Source organism: Triturus cristatus, chromosome 3_2 (assembly GCF_964204655.1).
Source record: "Triturus cristatus chromosome 3_2, aTriCri1.1, whole genome shotgun sequence".
NCBI lineage: Eukaryota > Metazoa > Chordata > Amphibia > Caudata > Salamandridae > Triturus > Triturus cristatus.
The window spans coordinates 349536569-349564199 of record NC_140584.1 but is presented as its reverse complement, the minus strand read 5'-3'; the positions used below and the strand labels follow the sequence as shown (position 1 = coordinate 349564199).

The 27631-nt window shown below is 42.3% G+C and overlaps 1 protein-coding gene across 2 annotated transcripts in view; it reads right to left on the bottom strand.

The window, feature by feature from the left end:
* The window catches only part of IFNLR1 (interferon lambda receptor 1), a 349388-nt gene that overhangs the window by 146280 nt on the left and 175477 nt on the right, over nt 1-27631 (bottom strand). The window lies entirely within an intron of this gene.

Here is a 27631-nt window from a genome sequence, read left to right as displayed (position 1 = left end):
TACAGAATTTGATATACCTCTGTGATAAAGGGGAGATGTAATCTGAGGAGGAATCAACGTGTAGAAAAATAAAATAAAAAAGATAGAGAAAATCTGTGGTAAAAAGAAAATGATGAAAAAATGGGTATACACCTCAGAAAATAAGGAGAAGATAAAGTAAAAAAATAGAGTTATAATGAAAACATAAAATTATAACTATAATAACTCCAATAAGTCAAAGAGTATTACAAGTGATGGCAGGTGATGATTTAAACAAAGTGAGAGGAGGGAAGGGAAGAAAAGGAGAATAGAAAGAAAATAAGAAAGAAAAAAGGAAATAATTTTAACAACCCCCCCCCCCTCTCTTTATATATTTTTTAGTACTTTAGCACTTTCACACTCAGCACTTTAAAAAGCATTATTTTGCACACAAGGACATATGACATAATATATATCTATCAGAATTGTCTGTTTAATATAAGGGTTTATTCAGGATTGGGAAAGAAAGAAACTGTGACATAATATATAAAACATTTTAAATGAAATTGTATCTTATGGAATGTCTTCTTCATGCATTATATATTGGCATGCTGCATTTAAGCATTAACTTGGTTATCAACAAAGGGAACATTTAAATGCCTTACTGTTGAAGCAGGACTATTCACCATAATTGATGTTTAGACAAAAGAAATTATTATGTCGATATCCAATGGTGATGACCAAAAGAAATTACTTCACGCAGTAACATCATGAGTATGTATACTTTAATACTTATAGAAATGTGTGAAATCAAAATGTTACGGATATTTTTCCTCTTTTCCTGTTTTTATGTAAATATTTATTCAAATGCCTTTATGTATTCCCAAAGTGACAACTATATTTCAGCATTTAAGCTATGACAAAATTGGTTGTAGGGTACTTGTATTTACATATGTATTTTTTCCATGTCCTTGATCATGTGCTAAGTTTTAACCAATCACGCTGCACTATGTCATTTTAAATTGTTAAGCAGGACCAAAAAAATTTTACCATATGATCAAGACTCCTGGCGAATTGAAACGCGTTATGGAGGCATCAATAAACACCTAAAGGAATGCACTTAACTTGTGGTCTGTGTCCGTATGCGGCAAGGTGAGAGCGAGGAGCTTGCGGAAAAAGTGATATATATATATATGTGTATGTATATATGTATGTATGTATCCATATATATACATATATATATATATATATGCACATACCCACACATGCACACACACGCACATATACACACACACGTCAATTTGTATTATAAATATATTTTGTACTTTTAATTAACATAACATTGAATGTTGCCACCAAGGCAATATGTGCTGCTTAAATTGATCTAACAATATGTGATAGGCGAGCCAAAGCATAAACATCTCCCTTCACATAGGCATAATACTAATTTTGAGGTAACTGCATTAAGCAATTGATGTGTCTCCTCATTCAAGAAAGAATGTCCTGTCGCACACTACTGAAAGATGGTTGTGACATTCAACCAAACACTGTAACAGTATATTAGAATGATCCTGTGGGCACAAAATGGAGTACTGCCATTTCACTATTGTTGTCATTGATGTGGGATTCCTATTGTGAGGTACATGATCTGGCTTCAGTGGATGACATAAATCAATATTAGTTTGCCTATTTAATCAGAAATTTTTGATTATATCCCATTCTTCCATCGTGGCAAGGTCTGGAACTATAAACAAAAATATAGCGTGAAGTATTTGGATTATTCAGGGGTTCTAATGTATTTGAAAAATATGAAAAACAATTCTTTATTTCAATTTAATGAAAAAATACATTTTAAATTGTCATTTCTGTTATTTTTTGTCATTTTTCTAAAAATGTGAAAAGCATACTCAAAAGGGATTTTGTTTATGAATAGACAATCTTTTTATTGTTAACTTTTTTAAATGTATGATGAAACAGAAAAATTCAACAAATTGAGAAAAGCTATATAACACCAGTCTTTAAATTTGTAATTTTTGATTGAAGTCAACAAAACAAAAACAAAAATCCAAGATGAAGTAAAAAACAAACAAAAGTTAATCAGTGTGAATGAAACTAATATTGAAGAGCCAAAATTGTTTGAAATCCAATCTACACAATACAACTGGCATTAAAAAGGTAAATGTGTCCAGAACATAATCCACAGAGTAAATGTAAGTCACACACTGGAGGAAATTAGGTTCTGTGACTCTTGCTGGTGGTGGTGGATGTCTTGCCATTCCTCTCTTGCATGTCTGATGAACATCCTCTCCTGAGGGGGAGTGTTGGATCCACAGTTGCAGGGACTGAGGTGGGTGCAGGTGTTTCCTCTTGAGGCAGGTCCTCCCTTTCTGTGTCTGAGTCATATGTACATTTTCCGTGGCTGAAGCCTATGTAGTAGTCCCAGATATGGTTGGACCACTGACAGGGGAAGATGTTGCTTGGGAAGCCCTGCACATTTGGGTCAAAAAATCATGCAGTACCCCATTTAGGGAGCCCAAATTTGAGTTGAGATTTTCCATGTGAAGTTTGTGCTTCCTCTGCAACTGCTTCATCTCCCGGAGCTCTGTAAGTACCTGGCCCATCATGTCTTGGGACCAATTGAGGGATCCCAAGACTTGGTCGATGGTGGACTGGGTGACAATGAACCCAGTGCTCTCACTTTGCTAGCCCTTATATTCCCTCCCACGACCCCTAGCCCCACAACCCTGCACCCTTGACCCAGTGTGCCCTATCCCACTGGGTCCTGGATAAACTGGAGGTGGTGGTGTTGGATCAATAGAAGCCAGGACTGGGGGCACAAAATTGGCATTACGTTCCTTTAGACACAGGAAGTGGAGGTATCCGGAGGCTGAGGTGTGGTAACAGCTGAGGTGGGAGGTGGGAGGTGTGAGCCGAGTGATACTCACTGTAGTTGTCTCCCCAGGCAGACCAGATGGACCAGCCTGCTCCTCATCATCAGGACTTGCAGGAGTGGATTACTCACTGAATGCTTGTTTCTGGTCTGGAGTAGAGGTATTATGAGTAGCAGCGGCAGATGGTTGTCCACTTATGCTGGGTGTTGGGCCTATAATATATTCAAAAAATATATCCTTTTAAAAGTCTGGATTATACATCAAATGAGTTTGAAGCAAAAAATGAGGCAACCAAAAAGGAAAAAGGAAATTAATAAATTAATATAATTATTACCTTTCAGTAGAAATATAATCAATTACAAAAATAGTTTAAATTACACACAAAACTACTTTCATAAACATGTAAAATGATGTGCTGAAATGTAAAAAAAACCATTTGAAATCATACATAACATTAACCAAACATTCAACACAACAAGGTAGAAAGGTGAAATGTGAAAGAAACCATTCCAAGGCCTAACAGGGTAAAATTGTGAAAATTTACCAACTTAGGGGTATAACTAGCATTAGTCATTATATAAACATTTGAAAGTACATTTATTGAAAAACAAAACTTATATTCAGCATACAAAACGAACACACATTAAAACGTTTAGGTCATCAAACTTGGATTTGTGAAACAAATAACATCAATTCAAAAATATAACAGGAACATGACAACATACAAAATTTAACAAAAACATTTTCAAAACATAGCATAAAATAGAGTTTGATAAATACATAACACTTTGCAATATTATTTTAACAAAACAAAAAAAGCCTTCATGGTAGTTGAAGTCATTTCAATTAAACATTAACAACACTTGCAAAGTTGTAAGTTAAATATAACTAGTCAAATTATGCAACATAAATAAACAGACATTTACAATATAAAACACACATATCAATTATGTTATTAGGTGAACACACCCTTACAAGCACCATAACATCATGTGAAACTTAATAAAGATTGAAACCTGTCATCTTAACTTCAACAAAATAGATTCAAATAAACAAACAAACAAGGCAAAAATATTGATAAAACATATTAACAATTAGTAAAATGATAGAAACAACAATAATGCTACAAACAGCAACAAACAATTATATATAGGTTTATATGTTAACAAAAGGTACAAAACACATTAGCAACAGCTAAATTAAAAGGAAAAATTATATTTAAGTTGAGTGACACATTCAAAAGAATACTTTACCAATCTCCACTCCATCAGGGATTCCTGTCAATCCTTCATGATGTAGGATCCGCAAGACTTTCTCCTTCCACAGATATAGTTGTAAGTGGGGGCCGGGAGAACTACTACCATTACTCTGACCCTCCAAGTGATGCTTGAAGGCCAGGAAATGCACGCTCTCCAGCAGGTTGCTCCCCCTCTTCCTAATTTCCTCTGTGTGGGCAGGCTGCTTGCAACAGCATTCACTCTGTCATCTATTCTGGCCCATATGTACCTTTTCTGAGCTATAGTTGTATTTCGTACCTGGGCTCCAAATATTTGTGGCTCTACTCTAATAGTTTCACCCACCATGACTGACAATCTCCCGCAGTAAAAAGGGGGTTTCTCTTTCCTGCCATTAACAAATAATTAACTTAAATACATTTTATAACCCACTGGAAAAAAAACCGAAAAATCAGAAAAACCAACAAGAAACAGAGAAAGCAAAAAATGACAACTGAAAAAGTTCTCATCAACAATGTTCTGCTACAGTGGAATGGCAAAGTATCATGGTTTGAAATGGAGTGTATTTTACAGTGTGATATGCAGGTGAAAACAATTATCCAAAACACATCAGGTGTGTGATGGTAGCATCCATCCAAAAGCCACAGGAATAGTAAGTAAGTAAGTATCCATCTTGTAGCGCGCACAAATGCCAAGGCGTCTTAGTGCTAGCGGATCCAGAGTAAGATTACCAACTCTTTACTTAGTTGAATTGGAGAACAGACATGTTTTTAGCTGCTTTCCGAAAGGGACTAAGTTGGATATTGATTGTAGTTCTAGAGGCATGGAGTTTCATAGTCTGCTGGCCCGGAAGAAGAAACTTCTCCCGCCATCTAGCCTTCCTGATTATTTTCACCACAACCAATCTCACGGAGCATGACCTTAAATTCTGACCCAGAGTGTACCATGCAAAAACCGTCTTGAAATGGGCTGGACCCCCGCCTTCCACAGCCTTATGGACTATGTAGAGAGCCTAAAATGTAATTTTATTGTTAATGGGCAGCCAGTGCATGTCCCTAATGTCCATAATGAGCAAATTATGGGATGCCCAAAAGCAGACTCGCTGCCACATTCAGCAATGATTGGAGCTTCACATTTTTGTGTGTACCTAAATGTACTTAATAGTAGTGGGTTACAATAATCCAATTGTCATAATACCAATACTACTACAACCGTCTTCTGTGAGTCACTGGGAATAAAATGAAAAACTTTCCAAAGTACCCTGAGAAGATAAAAACAGGACAAGGTAGCCTGGCTAACCTGGTTTGAAAATCACAAACTATTGTTAAAAAAGAGATTTTTAGCTTTTTTCACCGGACAAAGAAGCAGCCCTAAGTCATTGGGCCACCAGGAACTATTCCAGAAGGAGGTATCAGCACCAAAGATGATTACCCCTGTCTTACATGAATTTCATTTCAAGCAGCTTTCCTGCATCCAGATGACAATATTTTCAATCAGTTTTAAAATTCATTTGCAACTTCCTCAATGTTTGATGACACTGCTACAAATATTTGTGTATCATCAGCATATGACACAGCTGTAAATCTATATGATTGAATAAGTTTGGGCAGGGGAGTGACATAGGTGTTGAACAGAGTGGGTGATAGGGATGAACCCTGTGGTACCCCTCAAGGAAGAAAGAATGCCTCTGGAAAAAGAGTCTCTAAAGGAGTCCTGACACTAGCAAAAATGAGTGGAGGATGGCAATGGCTGCACCCCCAACCCCAATGCTCTCCAGCTAACGAGTACAGTATCGTTCACGTATCAAAAGTGGCTGAGAGATCGAGTAGAATTAGTGCAGCCCTTCTACCGATCTACCTGATTGAGAATCTCTTCTGTTGCTATCAACAGTGCTGATTCTGTGTAGTTTTGGGTTAAAACCCTGTTGAAAAGAGTCCAGCACGTTATTTACCTCCAAAAAGGACAGGGGTTACTCATTTATGCCTTTTCTAATATCTTTGGCGAAAGGGGGAGCATGGATATAATCCAGTACTTTTGTATCACTCCAGAGTCCAATGAGGGCTTTTTCAGTAATGGATGAAGGATGGTTTTCTTCCGAGCCTTTGGATAAATTCCAGAGCGCAGTACTTTATGAAGAAGGGCAGTGAGATGGGGTGAGATAATGCTTGATACCATGTGCAGCACATAGGATGGACATGGATCAAACGGAGACCCAGATTTTATCATCCTCAAAAGATTGATTACTCTATCCTCCTTGGGAGTGGCAAAATTATTTAGAGTGCTCCCGTTAACTTCATCAGATTTTTGCAAATCCACATTCCCTGCAAGAAGATACTCAGGAGTATCAAGATGATCTATCCTATGACGGAAAGAGAATTCCTTATATATATCATTAACCGTTGCTTTAAAGGATCAAGCCAATTTCGAGCAAAAATCTTGTGACGGAACAAAAATCTGAGTATTATTATATTTTGAAATAGTGTTTATTGTTTTAAATAACTCACTTTATGAATCCTTCACGGCATTTATTTTTTCTGCAAAATACCTGCCTTTTTCTACCATTATCAATGCTAAACATTAATACTTTTGTTTTTCGACCTCTTGGTATGCTTTGCTCCACGTGCGTTCTTGTGCCCTACATTTTTGTTCAATTTTTTCTGGCCTGGGGAAAACCAGGGGGCCGAAGAACCACCTTTTCTAACCATGCAGTAAATGCACTAGTAGCTGTTTCTATATTACTACTATGTTAAGGGCCCTTCTCCTTTAGCAATATCTCCAGCTCGTCACCATCTATTTTCCTACAAGGCCTGATTTTTACTTCTTTGATCGCATTTGAGAGGTAAGCTTTATTTGTTGGGACCTCTGTATTAAAAAATACTGCTCTATGATCCGTCCATGATAGCGAAAGTGTCTTGTCAAAATTAATTTCTCAGACCAATACTGGCCAAACAGTCAAACAAATGACCAGTATCCAGATTTTCTTTGAGTTCTAAATGAAAATTGAAATCGCCCAATATTGTGAAATTGAAAAATTGCAGGCACAGTTCTAAAAATGTTCCCACTGATGTTGCAAACATATCTTTGGGCCCAGGAGACCAATATATCAGTGCCCCAATAAATGTAGTATTGTAATTGACCTTGAAGGTGAACATTAATGCTACCCCTTGTAGATGTGTAGCAGGATTTAGCAATGCTTTCAAATGATTGCGATAAACTACTCCAACTCGCCCCGCTTGTTTCCCTTGCCTGACGATCAGGGGCAGATCCTCCTTAATTGCGGAGGAGCATCGCCCGACTGGTCAAAGCCAGTCACAAAATAATAAAATGATAATAAAACAATAATATGGTTTTATTTTTTTGCGACTGGCTCTGGCTATGGCGTGCATGCGTGCGGGACCGGGCTATGACAGGGAGGAGTGGTGAGCACTTAGAAGTGTGCATGTCAGTTTGGCCGGCTGTCTTAGGCACAGATGGGTTGGAGAAAAGCCACAGGCTCCCAGGTACTGTCTGAGTGACAAACTAGGCTGCTCAGACCAATTCTGGCCCTGCTCTCATAGCATGAGAGCAGCCTCTGGATTGAGTGGGGTGTTTGCCAGGTGACTGCCAAGAGTGACTGCCGGGAGTGCAGCACTGAGACAGCAGTTAGTGCAGCGACAGGTCAATTTTTTTACATTATTATTTTTACCCTAAATTCCCCATTTCCTTTCCTCTGCGCACCTCACTACTCTCGTTTTGATTCTGAAAATATGATATCCCTCAAATATTGCAATTTTTAAATCAGGCTTTGGCCCTAAATCGGTCCAGGTCTCTGAGATAAACACTATGTCTGGTGTATATGAGTCCCGTAATTCTGCAAATTCATGCTTGTTCTTAACTAATGACCTTGTATTTAATAGCATGCACCTAAGAGGTTCATTAGAACCTCCTACAGTTTCTTCCTGACCAAGGATTGTGGCCTTACTTCCAATAACCCTTCTTTCAGGCAGAACACTGAATATAAAACTGCACTCACAGTGAAAGTCCCTGGCCGAGGCATTGCAGTTATAGATTTCATAATGTGACAACTTGCCCTCATGCCATATCACTACAAGCTCTTCCCTCGAATAAATTTGAGCAGGAAACTGACCTGGGGTCATGGCGCATAGCGCTGTCTGTCTGTGGACGGATGCCGACAGGCTTGCCTTGGGGCGCCTTCGGCGTGCCAGTGAAGCGTCTGTGTCAGTTTCCTATCCAGACTGACATAGGGCCAGGGTTGAGGAGTGAAGACACACCTCCAAATTACGGAAACGAGAACAAAAATGCCAAACTGGGGTCCAGCAACAGCTCTCCTGCTGGCAAGTATTACTGGTAACACAAACTGAAACTAAAATAACCATGTGAAACATTTCAATAGTGCAATGTTGGATGTCTCCCACGACGAAATACCACCATCTTGAATCCGGCGCTAGGACAACGCCAGCACAACTGAGAAATCTATATAAACTCAGTGAATTCCCACCACCCTGACAGCGACGGAGTACTGTTAGCCAGCAGAGGAGTCTGCTGCATCGTCCAAGATGAGCGGCTTATGCAACCAAAAACACACTGTGCCAGATGTATGACCATTTGGAATTGTGACTCGCAAATTGCGAAAAATAGCGAGTCGCAATTTGCGAGTCGCAATTCCAAATGTACAACAGTGTCAGAGAAGCTCATCAATATTCATGAGGCACTCGCATTTTGTGACCCAATTGAGAATGGCTGGCCCTGCCAGGGATAGTGGCCTGCCGGGATCAGCAGACCACCATGTCTGGGACTGCTTTTAAATAAAGGAAAGCGGGATGCATTTTAAAAAAAAAGAAATGAAACGTGGGACCACTGCCTACCCTTACAAAATATTTTTGCATGCATTTGCAAAGGGGAAGAGGTCCCCTGGGGACCCCTTCCCATTTGCGACTGCATTACCACCTACTTAAAGTAGGTGGTAAATTGCGACAGTTTTGCAGCCGCAATTGCGGTCGCAAAACAGTCATACATAGGGCTCAGAGTCACAATTAGGAAGGGACGCCTTTGAAACGCCGCTTCCTAATTGCAAATGCTATTTAGCGAATCGCAAATAAAATGTGACTCGCTAAATAGCGTTTGTACATGGCCCTGTAGGGTTTTTGCATGCGCAAATGGGTCGCAGACTCGTTTGCGCATGCAAAAACTGGTCGTACATCTGGCCCTCTGGGGCTTATTTTAAGTCCATAGGACCGCCGTACTCGCGGTGGAGGTCCGACTACTACCACACTGCAGTATTACGAGTGTGGCAGTTGGACCACCACAGAACCGCTGTGTTCGCTGAGTATCCAAGATCCCGCAGAGGTTGTGCAGCAGTCAGGAGCAACAATATGCTGACAGTGCTGCTGCGGCACCATAGAGCATATTATGAGTTGGCCTTCCACTGCCCCTTTCATGGCATTGAGCCCACCATGAAAAGGGTGGCGGAAAGCAACTAAGGAGGCCCTAACAGGGCCACCCACTTCTCTTGGCCTGGGGGTGCATGCAGAGGGGCACATGTTGTGCCCCCATGGATTTGCACCCCCAGTTCCTGCATGTTGCGGCATGCATGCCACACCATGCAGGAACATGCAGTTGATTTCTCACAGCAGCGGTCTGCATGTTAGGCTCTCCCATGACCACCGCCATCAACATCACTGCTGCAACGCCCGCCAGCCAAAGATTAAAATTGAAATCCACCGGGTGGGCTCACCACAGCCTTGGCAGTCCTCCAGTGGATGGTGCAGTTGTGGTGCTGCTGGAGGATTGGCAAAGTCATAATAAGCCTCTCTGTCAACTCAAACGGAGGATCAGCCAGCCCACATCTATATAGGGCAGGCGGGAATCCGTCAGCTTCACAGAGTACTTGTAAATGCCGCCACAGCGGGACAATGAGAGTCCTGCCAAGATCCAAATCAAGCTCTTAATCAAATAAATAGTAGAATACAATATTTAAATATGTATTTAAATGATTGATTTAAGTAAGTATGCGATAAATCACAAATCTTGCCAAGGAAGCGTTGTATAATATAAAGTAATTTGTATAAAAATGAGAGCAAACGTTTTAAAGCCTAGTAATTTCTGACATTTATCAAAAGGCTTAAAAACAATACCTTAATGAAAAACTAGAACAAAGCAACAAGCCATCCTAACTGCAATATTCCTGGAAAATAAACAATGTTGTTGTGGAAAATATTCAGGTAAAAGGCAGCAATAAGGCAAATGGCTTTATGGTAGTTTTATTTCCGTCTGTATGTTCCACATTCATATTGTTCTCATTTTGTTTGTTTCTTTTCCCACTTACTTATATAAAGATGGTGCACCCTCGCATAAAACCTGTAGGATGTTTAGATTGTATTTTTAGGTAATGTACAAGTTAGCACTGGCACAATAGTTACTAGATCAAAAGCATTGAAAAGAGAAGCTCTTAGGAACCTGCCAGAACCACAGCCACATCCACTATTTTCCAGTGGACATCTTGAATTATTCAAGGTAGGAATACAACCACTTCGAGTCAGAGCTACAACCAACTGTGAGTTTTGGTCACTGAGACTTTGTGCCAATCACATTCAGATTGAAAATGTATTTTATTTTATTTTTAGAGTTTTCTATAGTGCTGACCAGACCCAGGGTAGGGTATCAGAGCGCTTTACAATGAAGGCACAGTACGAATAAAACAATTAGCAAAGTATAGCATACATAAAATCCGCTAATTTTACAAAGTTCGGAGGGTCGCAGGCATGAGAGTATTTCTGAGCAACGGGTCATGAGCAGCGAGGGTGTCCTTAGAGGAATAGAAGAGGCAAGTTTAAGGGTGAAGATCTGGAATGGTCCGTGTGATAGTTTATGGGAGGAATTTGCACATAAGGAATGATTTTGCTTCTTTTTTTAACAAAGAAGTAGAGGAGATTTTTCTGATTTAGGGAGGAAGTGAGTTCCATATTCTTGGTGTTGCTGTCAGAGGTTTTTTTCTAGTTGAAACAAGAGGGTTTCAGGAGTAAATTATCAACGCTCCTAGAATGTCTGATTACTCCAGATAAGGTACGTTTTTGGGATAGGCATTGGGGAGTATTGTGGTGAAGCGCTTTGTGAGTGATGCATGCCATTTTTTGTAGATTTGAGCTTCATAAGGTAGCCAGTAGAGTGCTTTCAGGTGTGGCGATATATGGTCAAATTTCCTAGATCCTGTTAGGAGTCTTGCTGCGCCATTGAGACATGCTATTAAAGGGGCGGTTGAGATTTTGGGAAGCCCCGCGAGGATGGTGCATCCGTACTCCAGCCTTGAGATGACTAGGGACTGTACTGCAGTTTTGAGGTCTGGGTTCTCGAAGAAAGGTTTCATTTTCCTAAGATAGCTGAGGTGAAAGCGTGCGTTTTTAGCTAACAGGTTGATGTGTGCTTGCGTGTTGAGGTTCTTATCTAGTGTAATTCCAAGTGATTTGGTGGAGTCCACCAGAGTTGGCTTGCAGTTCAATGCAGTGATCAACTTGGTCCATTCCTTTGTCTCCTGGGAATTATTAGGGGAGGAGATAAGAAGAAATTCAGTTTTTTGCGAGTTTAGCTTGAGGAAGTTGGTTGTTAGCCAATGGACGGTCTTTTCAAGTGCCAAGTTCATCTTCTTTATGTTTTCAATGGAGGAGATCTTGATGTAAACTTGAGTGTTGTCTGCGTACATGTGGTAGGCTATGTTCGCCTGCTGCAGTAGTTCAGTTAGTGGTGCGACATATAGGTAGAATAGGGTGGGGGATAGGGTAGAGCCTTGAGGTACTCCTAGAGGGTTCGGTGAGGAGGGAGAAAGATTTTTGTTCACCATGAATGATTGCGTTCTGTTTTCCAGAAAGGATTTGAACCATTGAAGGACTGTGCCAGATAAACCCATCCTATTTTCTAGTCTTCTTAGAATTTTGTCAGGATTGACTGTGTCGAAGGCTGAGGAGAGGTCAAGCAGAACAAGTAGACAGGTTTCGTTGCGGTCAAGAGCAAGGAGGGCGTCGTCCACTATATGCAGAATGGCTGTTTCTGTGCTATGGCCTGGTCTGAAACCCGATTGGTGGATGTTCAGAAGGTTGAAGTCCATGATGTGTTGGTTCAGTTGTTGTTGAACACATCTTTCCAAGACCTTGGCTATTATGGGAATGTTGGTTATGGGTCGGAAATTATTGGGGTCGGAGGGGTTTGCAGTCGGTTTCTTTAGTATAGGAGTGACTTGTCCTGTTTTTAGGCAGTCTGGTATGTGTACTTGTGCTAGCGAGGCGTTGATGATTTTGGTCCAGAGAGGGGAGATGACTTGGTAGATATGGGGAAGGCAATTTGAGGGGACTGGGTCATTGAAGTGGTTGTTGAGTTTGGTGGTTGCTAAAGTTTTGGTGATGTCATTAAGACCGTGAAGTTTGAAGGTGGACCAGTGAGACTTATTTTTTGGCGAAAGTAACTCGGGTTGCTCAGGTTTTTCAGCTTGACGGTTCTTAGGGGTGGTTGAGTTGGTTGCTGCCATGTTAAGCTCGAGTTGGAGGGAGTTCATTTTTGCTGTGAAGAATGAAGAAAATTCTTCGCTGCTAAGCTGTGTTTACGAGGTCAGAAGAGAGGATTTAGCCAATTTGTTAGATTGTTGTTTTAGAATTTCAAAGAGTTTCTTTGGTCTGTTCTTGGCATTGTCTAGTTCTGATATAAAGAAGTCTTTTTTAGATAGTAGAATACTTTTGTTATAGGAATTTCTAGATTTCCAAAGTAGTTTAAGATGGCGGGGGAGGAGGGATGTTGTCTCCATTTCCGTTCTGATGGTCTAAGTTTACGTCTTTCTTCATTCAGGGCTTTGTTAAACCATGGATTTTTGTCTTTGTCTGGATTAGTTTGAGTTTAGGTGGAGCAGCTTGGTCAAAGACCTTGGTCATTGTGGAGTTGTAGTGATCAGTGAGGTCACTGATGTCGGACATGTTGTTGGGGGGGATGAGGACTTTCTCACAGTGAGAGGTTAGGTTGTGCCAGTCTAGGTTTTTCGTGTTTCTTATCCATTGTTTGGTCTTGTTTTGTTGCAGGAATGTTTTCTTGGTGGCGGAGGAAATTTGGAAGGTGATGATGTGATGGTCTAACCAGTCCCTAGGGGTGATCAAGATAGATTCAATCGTATTTTGTTTAGAGATGAGCCAGTCAAGAGTAGCACCTTTAGAGTGAGTGGGCTTTGAGATAGCTTGGATCAAGGAATGGGCTGCTAGGAAGGTTTTGAGGGCGTTGACCTGTTTGTCAAGGTGGTTTTTCCAGTGGAGATTGAAGTAGCCGAGAAATATGTTGTTGGAAAGAGGGGAAGAGTTTGTAGTAATGATTTCCATAAATTGGTCTGTAAATACTACGTTCTTACTTGGGGGATGGTAGAGGATATGTAGTTTGTGGGAGTGGTTATCTGATTTGACAGAGATCCCAAGGTATTCACAGGAGTCCATCGGTTCGGAGTGAAACTTTGAGATGGTAATGTCGGATTGATGAATGCCGGCTAGTCCTCCGCCCTTTTTGAGAGGTCTATCTAGTCTAATAATGTTGTAGTCTGGGGGGACTAGAAGGTGTAGGCATGGGGAGGACGATTCATTGAGCCAAGTTTCCGTGAGGATGGTTATGTCCTTTTTCATGTTCAGGGTGGGGTCGGCGATGTACGAGGCGTGTTTTAAGGCATTCCGGGTTAGGGGTTATGGATTGGAGGTTGTTCAGGTTTATTTCTCTGTGTTTTGGAAGGGATGTTCTGTTTGGGTTGATGGGGACCGGGAGAATAGAGAATTCTTCTTCATTAGTGATGTGGAAAGCGGGGGATTCGTATGACAGTATAAGGGATTGGATTTCCAGGTCTGTTAGGTAGTTGAGATCTTCAAGTGTGATGGGGCTCGTAGGAGTTTCGTATACTAGTAGAAGGGTATGGATATCCAGGTCCGTTAGGTAGCTGGGGAGTTTGCGAGTGTGTCGGTGTCGATTAGTTAAGGGCAGGGGGATAGTTTTTATCACACTGTTGACTGCCGCTAGAGAGTGTTGAAGATGGGTGAGTTTGGAAAGAGAGTTTTCAGCAAGTAGTAAGATGCTTTTGATATCTAGTATAACGTTTTGTTGGATTCCTAGATGTGAGGTAGGACTGAGAGGGTCTTGTTCAGAAGGGTGATAGGGAGGAGGGAGAGGATTGGCGGGCAGGGAGGGCTGGGAGTAGTATTGCTGAGGGGTTTGATGACTATGTGGGTAGTGTGGTGGGTATATGTAGCTGGGAGCGGGAGCGGGAGCGGGCTGGTAGATAATGGTAGGGGTATGTGCTGGCTGGGGGCTTTAATCTGACTCAATAGAGTGGCCGTGTCATGGTGGGTGTCATTATTGGTCAGTAGAGGGTTGTGGAGGAGAGTGTCATCAGCAGTCGGTAGAGGGTTGTGGAGGAGGGTGAGAGTAGTGAGGATAGGGGATGTGGCGGAGTGTGGAGATGCAGCAGGTCGGAGATTGGACATAACGGGAGGGGCGTTGTTGTTGGTGCTGAGGATGATTCCATTTGAGGGTGTAGGTGATATGAGTTCTGAAGGAGGTGAGTTATTGTTGCCTCTTTCATAGATTCTGGGTGGGATGGGGGACTCTGATCTTCGTGAGATGAGGGTCTTGGAGGGGGTGGATAGGTCCTGTGGTGCGTTGGGTTGGGAGATGGTGTGGGTTTTTAGGGTGAGAAAGTATTTGTCGAAAAGTTCTAGGTCCCTGTTAGCTGCTTGTATAAGAACAGTGCTATTTTTGTAGGATGTTATGTTCAGGGTGGCTCTGAGGTTTGGTGTGGGTGTTGTTGTTATCCTAGTTCCGTAGGGGATATTTTAATGGGCATGGATGGTTAGTAGCTTAGAAAAGGCAGACCGCCATTTGGCTTTTCTTCTTGTGAAGAATATGAGGTTATTGATTATAGCGCCTTTCTTGGTGTTGAAGGAGGGATCCAGAAACAAGATTTCTTGGTTTTCCTAAGAAGGTTGTGTTTTTGAGGCACTTTTAGATATATTGGGAGGGTAGTGAATAGAGTATGCGCTGTTTCTTTCCGGTATCATGTGTGGGCCAGCCATAATGTTTGAAGTCCTTGTTCTGTGTGGTATTTCACCTTAGGGTGGGGGGAGGCACTTTAATGTAAGGTGGGTGCCATTAGGGATGACTACCATTTTGTTGAGGGCCATTATGGATGGCCGCCTCCTTTATGGGTGTTTGCAACGGAAATACTATTTGGACTTGGAATCCCTTTTTTGTTTTGGATTAAGATTCAGTCGCCTTGTCTTAATACTTGGCACTGGGTAGCTTTTTTGCTGTTATTTTACTATATTGCGATTCTCTTCGATCAGACCTCTCTCACATTATATGAAGAGGGGCTTATGAGGACATCATCAGCCTACAGAAGCATTGAAATGGTCGTAAAGCGGAGGGACCGTACCAGCTGGCAAGATCAAAGTGGAGTTCACCATTTTGCAGCTGGTTTGATGTAGGAGTGCCTGCTCCTCATTTCAGCTGCCATCTTAGGGTCAGGCGTCTAGCTTGCAGAGGAAAATTGAGCATACTTTGTTGTTTCCATAAACAAGCATGTTGTTGCAACCATACAAATGCGAAATCACCAGAACTGCAACTCTCGGTGACATCGGGGGGAGGAGAAACTTCCTCGACTTCATGATACCGCCATCTTAGGGTCAGGCACCATTCCACGAAAATTTGTCAGGCAGTCGACGTCGCACCCTCGAAGAGGTGCTTTTTATGTGGTAACTCGCGCTGTGCCCACAATGGATGCAAATAAATATAGACCTTCCACTCAGTATCACTGCAAACGGAAACTCTAGCCCTCGTGGAAGTATTTCCTTGTCTTCATGAGACCGCCAATTTGGGGTCAGGCACCATATAGAGAGAGATTAGATTAGGCAGGCAGCCAGAGTCGTACCATCCAAGAGGTGCTTTTAATGTTGCAACTTGCTGCGCGCTGCTCCTGCAACAGATGCTTATGGCAAATAGTATCTCCCTCTTATCACCTCTGCGCTGGACCTCGTAATGTGTTAAGCTGCCATTTCAAGGACAGGCTTCATCCCGAAGAGCCCCGCAGAAGACTGAAACATAAAAGTATTACGGTCACCAGTATCCCACCGGGAGATGCATCCGGTCAAATCCGAAAAAGATAGTCCTAAATGGACTCGTCCCACCGCTACCTGAAACCAATGTCTCAAGGCTACAGTGCGAGATCGCTGGCGCAGCCATAGCCAGCGTCTCGACTGTTGCGGAGGGGTGGGGGTCAAGCGATCATCTCGACAATGCCCCAGAGATCTACAGGAATGGGCGCGATGCGAGGCGGGTGAAAGTTTCACGTTACCCTGCGGCCAGTGTCTCACGGCTCGGTGCGGCGATCGATAGCGCAGCCAAAAATGAGGACTGAGTGAGCGCTATAGTCGGAGTCTCGACTGCTGCGGAGGGGTGGGGGTAGGACGATCAGCTCGCCATTGTCCCAGAAATCATTCATAGGATCGGACGCGATGCGGGGCAGGAGGAGACTCAACTCGCTACAAGCTGCTTTGGCACTCCGTGACCACATCAGCCAGGATTCAGGAGGCTTCGGACTTCTCATGGGTCAGAGGCAGACACGGGGAGTTGTCATTGGCGAAAATCTTCAGGAGAGATATCTGCTCAAAATCACTGTTTGGCGGGGTGTATCCGGGATAGTGGTGTTGCCGCTGCTTTCCTATCCTCGGGTTGTCGGGTGGAAGGGTGGATGGGGGGCATAACCAGGGATTTGCACAAAAAAGTGATCCCAAGGCCCTGAGCTTCTAAGGGGAGCTCCTGCTAGGCAGCGCAAGATGAGAAATAGCTTGATGGATGTATTCTGCAGTCCTTACCACAAGAACAAGCTCCAACTGAATAAAATCTGGAAATCAGAATGTGCACCTTGCCCACGCCTTACCCATTAAACTCTTCCATCCACAGACTAGCCTATTAATGTAGGTTTTCTGACTTTACCCATTGATGGACTTTGGACAACATTGCCCATTTTATGGCCTTTGGACATTTATCCCATTATACATTTTAAACTGTTAATCTCCTTGATCCCTTACTTTAGTTTAATTAAATCTTTATATTTTTATCCACACCATTACACCTTTCATCATCCGATAAGGGATATGGGGCCTGATGTAATTGAGCAGGTTTCAAAATGTGGCCATCAATTGTGCACCAAATTTTGTGATCTTTCTCTGATCTTGGGACATGACTTATGAACTGATAGGTCAAGTCGTAAAATCTCATGTCAAAGGTGGTCGCAGAATCACTTGCCTAATGAATATTAGTTAAGTAGGTTGCTATTTATGACCCTGACATTGGCTACAAACACAGGGATGGTGATGTGCAAGGAACAACAGAAAAAGATCTCTGTATTTGGATTCCCAGACTGGAAACTTTTTTTTGAAGCAGCCTGTTATGTTATGTTATGTTAAATTTAGCTTATAAAGCGCACGTACGCCCGTAGGCTTCATGGCGCTGTAGGAGGTTTTCAGAGCATAACACAACAACAGGAGGACAACTTAGAACGTCTAAGGATAAGCTTCTCTAAAAAGCCAGGTCTTAAAGGCTAGTCTAAAGGCTAGAATATCCTCGTGTGACCTTAAAGAAGCTGGCAAGGAGTTCCAGAGGGAGGCAGCAAGAAAATGAAAAGAGCTGCCGCCCTGACGTTGTTTCCTTACAACCGGCACCATGAGCAAGTTTTTGTGACCAGAGCGGAGGTTGCGGGAGGGGGTGTATCTGGCAAGCAGATTGATGATAAATTTGGGGCCTTTACTTTGTAATGCCCTAAAGATAATGCAGCCGGTTTTAAAAGCCGCCCTCTGGGCTACCGGCAGCCAGTGCAGGTCTGCCAGGCCTGGCCTGATGGACTGCCATTTAGGAAGCCCACAGATCAGCCTGGCCGCCTGATTTTGAACCAGCTGCAGCCTCTTGAGCTGCCCGGCTGGAAGGCCCAAATATAAACTATTTGAGTAGTCCAGCCTAGACAGCACAAGGGCGATGGTCACCTGTATCAGGGCAGAATGGGTTAGGAAATGGGCAATCTTTCTAATCTTGCGCAGCTGAAAGAAGCAAGCGGAAACAACTGACCCTACCTGACTTTTCAGGGAGAGGTCTTCACTAAAGGTGACTCCAAGGCTCTTAACTGTGCGGGAATTGGAGGGGGGGTTTCCCATCTCCAGAGGCCAAAATTGAGGACCCCAGCTGAGTTTGCTCTTCCCAGGCAAGATCAATTCAGTCTTGCCTGGGTTAAGTTTTAGGTGGTTAAGGCCCATCCAACTCTGGATATGAGCCACGACCTCCCTAAACTCAGTGACAGCATCCGGCGACCCCAGGGGGAAAACCAATTGCAGATCATCTGCGTAATTAAAGATCCACACTTTGAATTTCCTCAAGGAGTACAAAAGGGGACGCAAGTATAAATTAAATAAAAGGGGGGACAGGGATGAGCCTGTGTTCCTTAAAAGAATTGATGCCATGTTAAAAAAAAAAAAAGAGTTTCTCATTTGGGAAACCATCAGGAGGGAGCATGCAGGGGTGACCTGCACCAAAGTCTGGTATCCCCGAGGTCACTGACACAATTCAGATCGTCACCTTTTCTTGTGTTAGTAACTGATCAATAATTTGTGACTACAAATGCAGTTGCAAACCCTTGATTCATAGTGTTCAGACTTGCAATTAGGAGACAGTACTCATTCATGTACCCTCCTAATTGCGATAAGGAACGAATCACAAAGCTCAGTGAGTCGGAATGGCTTTTCTGGGTCACAAAATTGGCGTAGCAGATTACACATTACATTTTGTGCTCTCATACCCTGTGATTTTTGCCCGTTGTAGAGTTTGCGAAGGCAAAAGTATTTAGAATATCAGGCCCTTAGTTCTTAACTGTGCTATTCTTTGGTTTTACTGGTATACAAACACTCATTCCTTGCTGCTCTAGCCTAGCTGCTAAAGATGAAACAAAGAAACTCTTGGGGGAATGTGCTCGCCTTTGACGACTGGGCTACTAATTCCCTACGAGGTCAATTTATCACACTTCAGTCTTAGTGTCCCAAATGATGGTTTTAGTTCAGACAAAAAGATTGAAAGTACTTACCTGAAAAGGGTGAACTCTTAATTGTAAGGCCAATGCCAATGTACAAAGAATGTAAAATCTCTGGCTCGGTACTCAAGTATAATCTAAGATGTCAGCAGACAGGCAGGATCATACCTGTTCCGCGGGGAGCCGTCTCTCACCCAGCCGGATGTCAGACACAGTTACTTCCCAGTCTCCATGCTGTGTCCCCTCCCCCTCCACCTCTGCTTCCCTCCTTCATTCTTTGGCTACCTCCGTTTTTCCTTTCCTCTCTCCCCTGAATTCCTCTCCACCTACCTGCTTTGTCTATCCTTATGCCTAAGCCCCGCCTAATCTCCCCCTCACCCTTTTACATTACCCCCTTACCCCTCTACACGCCAAGAACTAATGGATGTAACTTGTAACTGTTGTACCTTCTGTAACAATGTGTAATTTGTAACCTATGTAACTCTCCTCATGTAAAGCGCTCTGAAACCTCCGGGTCTAGCCAGTGTATATAAAATTCAAGTAAATAAATAAATAAATTCCTGGCCTTAACTATTAATCATATATTATGATGATTCTACCCTGAGTCATATTAGCAAAGCATTTATATATTGTTTCTACTTGATGAAGAAAGGCAGTGATCACATCAAGCAGTGATCAACACTAAATCAGCAGGAAAGCAGCTGTGGTGACTTTGAAGACGCTGGTCAACCAAGCATTTGCCTTGTTAGTTTAATGACGAATCTGACCGTAGTGAAAACAAAGTCTAACAAGCATTTAAAAGGTTCAAATAAAATAGAAAAAAACTTCTACCTATTTATTGAGTCATTTCTAAAGCTCTGGCCATCCATATCGACTCTTCATCAAAAATGTATTACGTTAAAAGAGCAAAGCTGCGCTCTGCTAATGATGGCAATACATTATGTCTCACTAAGTTCAAATGAAGGTTTAGTGCCCTGTTAGTCTAGAGCAGCGGGCCTTAACCTGGGCCCATGGATCCCTGGGATTTCACGACTCCTACACAGATGGTCTTCATCTGTTTAAAAACTAATTAATATTAGCAGAATAAGAGACATTTCATTTACCTGATTCATGTATTCAGCAGTATGACACTTTAGCCCCAATACTACAGGGATGTGTACAGAACTTCCTTTCTCAACCAATTCCTACTTCCTTTACTCCTGATACTCCTTTATATCATATATCTTCTGACACTATTCCTAGTGCCTCTTTTATCTAGAAAACTTTATCTACTCATGTTAACACACGGAATAAATCTAACATTGAACTAGAATGGGAACAGGATCTATCTCAAACTCTGTCTGTACACCAATGGGATAAGTTTTGGCAGAAACTTTTTAAGACATCTAAATCTGCTAATATCACACAGTCCTTATATTTTATTTATAATAGAGTTGTTATTACTCTCCTTCTTCTACATAAATTCAACCACTCTGTCAAATCTTCCTGTTGGTCATGTCATACTGCTGAAGGTTCTTTAATACATTTACTATTCTATTGTCCTAAGTTACACACTTTTTGGAAAACTGTATGGTCAAAATGTTTATTGATTTTTCCTTATAAGATCCCATTCAATATTCACAATGTATTTCTGGGTACTTTGTCACCTGATTTTGATCACATTTCTTCTAAATCGATGTTATATGACTTATTCCTCGCTGTGGCCTTTAAAGTTATACTAACTTGTTGGAAAGACAACTCTAATTATCCTTCTTACTTTGGTGAAATTTAATATGTGATGAACATAGGATCGCTTCTGTACCACAAACTTCAATCCACTTACAAATCAAATCTGATCTATTATGGTTACTTTTTACTTCTTTTCTGTCATCGTAAATTTAATTCTTATTATTCTTTGTCTATCTTCTTCTTTCTTTTTCCTTTCTTCTATCCTTTTTCTATAAAAAACGTAATCCTTTCTTTGTACAATACCGCATTCACTTTATTATCGACACAGGTTCTTAGTATACATTTGTATTATGTTTTATCATATTTTGTAACCTTGTACGCTATATATTAACTCTTTAATAGTTGTTACTTCTTTATTATTGTATAATTATGTTTAGATCAAATTTTTATTATGTATTCCTGTGTTATTTATCTTCAATAAAAATTATTTAACATAATATTAGCAGAATAATTAGGTACATAGTCAAAAAATCAATGTATGAAAATGAACATTTTAAAATACTCTGTAAGTGTGAGGGTACTCCAAATTGGAAGCTAAACATTAAGGGGCAGATTTACTAACACGTTGTGACAGGCTGGTGTCACAAAAGTGAAGCAAACTGGAGCAAATGTTTTATTGGAATTTACTTTATGTGCAAAAGCATGTGCTGCTTTGCATTACTTTGCATTAGGGTGGAGTTCAATGGGTGGTACATGGGCGTTCACATGTAAACCTCCATGGTTTTTGACACAAAGCCCTATCTACTAACAATAGAAGACAAGGTTTTGCACCACAATATAATGCCTCTTTGAGATTGGCGTTAATTGGGAGAAATGCTTTCATTTCTCCAAACGTTTCCAAATTTGTATGTGTAGGGCACACTCCTGCACCCGTCCAAAGTGGGAAACCCATTAAAGTTGGTCTAGCCATAGTGTTATGTACTGGAAGGATATTCATCCAGTACATAACTTATACTAGACGTAAAGCAGGCACCATTGCACTATTGTGCAAAGGTTTGTGTGGTGCTAGATAGCCATATCTTAGTACATATGGCACTTTCCAACTCTTTCCCTCTCACAAAATGCAGGGCAGCATATTTCTTTAACTTTTGGAAATAAAACCAAAGTTTGAATCGCTCCAACGCTCCCATAAAGATTTTAATTTTGTTTTTTGTTTGTTAATTAAATACACAATGTATCACAATTTTTGTATTTGTTTGATGTATACATGATTCTATATTGTTTTGATGATCAAATCATAGAAATAGTTTACACTGAAGTTCCCAGCTTCCAGTTGTGATTCACTAAGGGTCATGGGAAGTCAAAAGGTTAACAACTGCTGATCTAGAGAAAAACTCCTAGCACTTCTGGTTTTACTACATTTAGTTGGACTGATCATTCATTGTATTCAAAAGATGCATTATGCATGCATCTGAGCATCGTCTAAAGGTTATGCATTACACAATCTTATGATGCAGTACTTGTTTTGCTAATTAAAGGCATCACACCCTGCACATAGTGTGATTCACACCTAACATGGTTATTCACAAAGGTAAAGCGCGCTGACCTGGCACAGACAAGGAGAGCAAGTAGCCAGTAGCTACTTATAAACTTATAAATTATGACTTTCACCTTTTTAGTAGTAATAGGTTTTCTGACAATAATCAAAACACACTTCATTGATTCTATGAACCTTAATTGCAAGGGAACGCCCACCCATTATACATTATTATACCTGACGCAGGTATAATGTAGCGCAGTGCTCTACAAAGGGACACTTTGTAAAAATGGCACAACGTGGCGCATTATGTACGCCGCCGCTGCAGCACGGAAAGTTACACAACAGTGTTGAAAGGGGCTCATAAATAAGCTCCTTGATCTTTAATAAAGTATACTACACCAACCTTGATGCTCTTTTTTTTTACAGTATTTACAAAACAGTTCAGAAAATACCCTATCAAGGCCAAATCCATTAGCCAGTGCTTGTTTTCTTTTTTTTTAGGTCTCGCCTAGCGTTGCAGAGCACATCGAGGAGATTTCAGAAAGGGACTTGAAGCCCCGCCCCTCATTTTCATTGGCTGGCGTCATCGTTTATGTAATACGGTGGCCTCCGATTGAAACTGAGGCTTTTTTGTTTCTGCCCTGTCTCCTTTTTGTTCAGCCCATCCGGACTGGATTGTCTGCTTGCTGGCTGTTGTGACTGAATTTCTTATCTTATCTATGGCTTGTATGTTTACGAGTTAGTCTGTGCCTAGGGGGCGTGTAGTGACGGATCATGTGTATGAGTTAGCTTGTACCTCTTTGTATCACAGTGGCTTTCTGTTGGGATGATTGTGTCTGCGTGGCTCCTAGTGCTTAGCATGCATCTTCAAGAAGGGCGCCGGCATACCAGATTTGCATTCTGTTTATGGGTGCATCCAGTTTTTGTGCTACTTCCCTGAACCTTTATTTATTAACAGCGAGTGCCCGTATTGCTTAGCCCCGCCCTTCCCTCCTCATGCCGTGCCTTTCATTTGCATTAAGTAACGGCACCTCAATGATTTTTCTTTTTTAGCGAACGCCATACAGACAAGGTGCACGTATTCGAAGTAATGTCCAATTTCAGTTGTGGGCGAAGCCGCAAAAGTGAAAAGGGCAGTCACGCAGCAACCCTTGCTGCTAATCTCTAATGTGGTATGTGGTTTAGACTGTGTGTAACCTCATTTAATATGTGCAAGTGGAAACCTAATTATTTTATGTACATGTTTATAAATTACAAAGAAGGCCCATCTGACTAGATTCCCTTGTGGATGCAAGATTTTATGGTGTAAAGTTTAGCCCCCTACTTTCTAGCCGGCAGGCTGACTGCGCCGCATTAGAAATTGCCGCTGATACCTGCTCAGGTGTGGCGGGGACTAACTACTACTGTATACCCCTGTATGGCCTACTCAGTTGTTCTTTGACCCGAGGTCGATAAAAGCCGCACCATGCCGGTACACTCTGTGTGGCTCTCGCTCTTCTGCCAGAGGCTGGGATTGGAGGTTCCGTGACCATGACCATGACTGTTCTGGGCCTTTCCACTTCATAGGAAGTGCTCCAGCCTGGCGCCTCGTTATCTCACACTCCAAAATGTACACTCTTCATGAAATACCCAGAGTGCACCGGGACTGAGAACACGTTCTAGTGCCTCTTACAGAAAACAACCATGTCTAGTGGTGGAAGTATCACATAAACAGTACATCTCACTGTGCCAAAATAGAGCTGTGAGCAATTAACTTGCCCTTTCTGGGAGACGTGTGATGGGGTTTAGGGGCAGTAGAAGAAGAGTGATAAAATGTCTTTTAAAAACCAGACTTGGATTTGGGGATTTTTCGAGCTACTTCTAATGAACAATAAAAAGCTGTGATGAATATGTTTGTCTTACAAGCTTTTCAACCCGCTGCTGGGCAGATTCTTAATCAGGGTGACTTGTAGGACTGGTTCGAGCTGGAAGTTGTACATGACACCCCAAGTTTTAGCAGCGGCGTCACTAGGGTTGGTGTCACCCCAGTGCGGTACCTTATGGTGTCACCCATGCGGTCCGCACCCCCCGCATTCGCCTAGTGACGCCACTGCCTGAAGTAACTTCCACTAACTGGAGGTTGGGAGTTACCCGCGGGTCTGCTGACACCGGCAGGCAGCGCCTTTGGCTTTAAGAGGGGGTCGACGCATCTCCCTGACAATAAAATATCATCCGTTCAAACGAGCACTTTACATGCAAGGGATGCCCAATTTGTAAAAATAAATTAATTTTAAAAAGTGATTAACTTCAGGGGCCCAAAGCTTCCCCCAAGTACCCTGGCTCCAGCACGTACCAATGTCAGGGTGGGATCCGAAGACTGGCTGAGTCAGCGTTTTCTTCTCTTCCCCCCCCAGTGTACCTGTTTTTCTCTCTTGCTCGGGGGTGATGGCCGATGATGAGAAATACGTTCGAGCCAAAAAAGTGTGGCAGCGTTAAGCGCCACCACCTGCAACCAGAGATACAAATTAGACGCTATAGATAGTTCATGCGATTCTGGTTTGAGGTGAGCTCTTTCCGTAACTACTTTTCATTGGTTAGGTTCAGGGCCTGTGAGCTGCTAAATCACCACGATGTCATGCGAGGCGCCTTCCTATTTAGTAAACCACCCCAGGAGATGCAGGGGTTGGACAAAGCATCCCGGGTGTGTTTCTTCCACTAAAGAGGTTCAAACAATGTTTAAGATGTTTAAAAAGAGTTGGCCGCCCATGCAGACATTTTTGTGAGCATAGTGGAAAACTACCGTGCAGTTAAATTTTCATTGAAATCCAAAGCCAGGGAAAATAAGCAGCAGACGAGTTGGGAAAGTGCTGGCAGGGAGCAGAGCCTGCTGTTCCCCACTGCTCTTCCTGGCAGGAGCTGTTGAGCACTGCTCTCCCAGGGACAGTGCTTAATTTGTGCCGGTGCTTCCCTGTGCTTAGCACCGGCACTTATTCATCAGGGCCGTCTCTAGACATACCTGAGCGCCAAGTCCGCCAACTCCGCTTTCTCAACATGTGTCACACATTATGGGCACTTTATGCAGTCTCCGATGAAGAGCCAGTCGATATTTCACACAGTTCAATAAATCCATTACTGTAGTCAGTGTTGCGGTGGGTGGGCCACTGAGTGGACTGGATTTGGTCCTGTGTGCAGCAGCTGCAGCGCAAGTGTAACTTAAAAAAAATTCAACTGTGCCCACCTTGTCATGACGCACACACGTTCGACGCACCGGCACCATTCAGTCAGACAATTTGAAGCAAGCAGCAGCGTGCCGTGCAGTGCAGGCCTTGGAATCAGATTAATAAAAGCAGTAAGTAATGCTGCTTTTTCTTGAGCTTGCCGGCCATTACAGTTTTATGCCAGTCAGATTAAGTCCACCACTGTAGTTTGACTGGTGTGCGGCTCTAGGCCTATTCCCAGAGAAACGAAACGCTTGAAAAAACGCTGTCCATTGTTCTTTCACATATCACCCCACGTTGTGGAACGGGATTACTCCAGTAATACAGCCTTACAGCTTAAAGTTTTCATTTCAATTGTACCCAAACGCGAGCAGGAGAGAAAAGCTTTTGTAATCTGATACCGAATTGACGGCAGGTGCCTTTTCTGGCCCTCGAAGTAGGCATCAGTCTAATTGTAAAAAAACATGCATTGGCGATAATTAGATGATGTGAAAATTGATGATGTGAGATAAGGCCACAGAAATCACCGTCGCCCTTTCCACAGAACTCTTGCCTCACATTGGAGATTCCCTCTGCACACCACACAGTCCAGTAAACTTGTTGAAAGTGACAGAAATGCACATTTATGTGCCAAAGGTTAAATTCCAAACAGTCCTGTGTTTAATATGTATAGCTATTAAAATGCACTCTGGTCAGGGCTACTTGCTATAACAGAGCCTCTCACACGAAATGTTAGGAGCATGGGGCTGGGTTCGCCATAAGCAGGGGGTGGGAGAGGAACGAGGAGTGAGAAGTGTAATTTTATTTGTACCCAACTCAGTCCTACTGGGAATGATACCCCGCCATTCATAACTGCTAAGCTGAAATATGGGTGATTTCCTCAGAGATAACTAGTTTTATCCTGCTCTAGAGACGGCCCTCGAACTGATCCTCACTTCTGGGCTCTACTTAGGAATATTTTTTTTTCTGAATGCTTGTTTTGGCTTCTGATGTTCTAAACCAAGTATTGCAGAGAAACATTACTTTACGTTAATATAGAGTGGATGGCTCAGTGGATTAATGTGCATGCGTTTTATCACAAGACATTTGTATGAGGTTTTCATCTTACGATAGTGACTTAACTCTTTCCTACTGTGTGACCCTGCAAAACAGTTTGTTTACTTTTGTATGTGCGTCTCTATAAATTGAATCAGAGACCAATTTGTGATCGGGTGGTAGGCAGGTAAATTGCTACTGAGAGTTAAGTCTGTAGGAATTAATTTGTTAGTATCACTACCAATCTATACATTTATATGACACCTAACCAGCAGACTCTAGAGATTCTCATTTTATGATATTGTGTCCCAAGCTTTAAGATCGGCAGTTTACACATTTTGCAAATTGCCTGGATAGTGGTTTTGCTGTCTTAAAAATCGTTTTGAGTGCAGAAGTGAGTGGTCGTGGTGCAGCCCTTGTAAATATTCAGCCAGCAGCTGGCCCCTGATTGCAGGGGCTGGTTTCGACTGTTGATAAAGAAGTTGATTTATTTGGAGTGTGCAACGTCTGGATGCAGAGTTCAGAAGGAAGGAACCAGTAGAGCAGAGGGAAGGCGCCTGGGAGGCCTTGCACCAGTGAGCAGGTCTAGTGAGGCTGCCGATATTGTAACTTGTGACTGATAAGCAATCACACTTGCATACTGGGCAGACCCCTGGGAGGATGGAAGGGATGGGGATGTTTCTGAAACAGGAGGTTGGCTTTGTTACTGGAGGCCAATTTTTTAGCAAAATCGGCCCACAGTAACAAAATAAGAAGGCTACTGTGACAGTCTTCAGTCTGCACCAAGCCCATGATGCTGCCAGCCTCCCCTTCTCCCTCAGAGCCGGTGCCAGCAGCAAGCACAATATAGGGCGCATGCTCAGCGTGCACACAGCTTAACACGTGCTGACCCTGCTGTAGTGATTGCTACTCATCCTGTATAGCTCATCCTCTGCTGTCACCTTGTGGAATGTTGGTATTCATGATGACACATTAGAATGTTGGATTCCTAGCTCTGTGAATTCAGTTGGGAGCTTGGGGCTGAGCTGTGA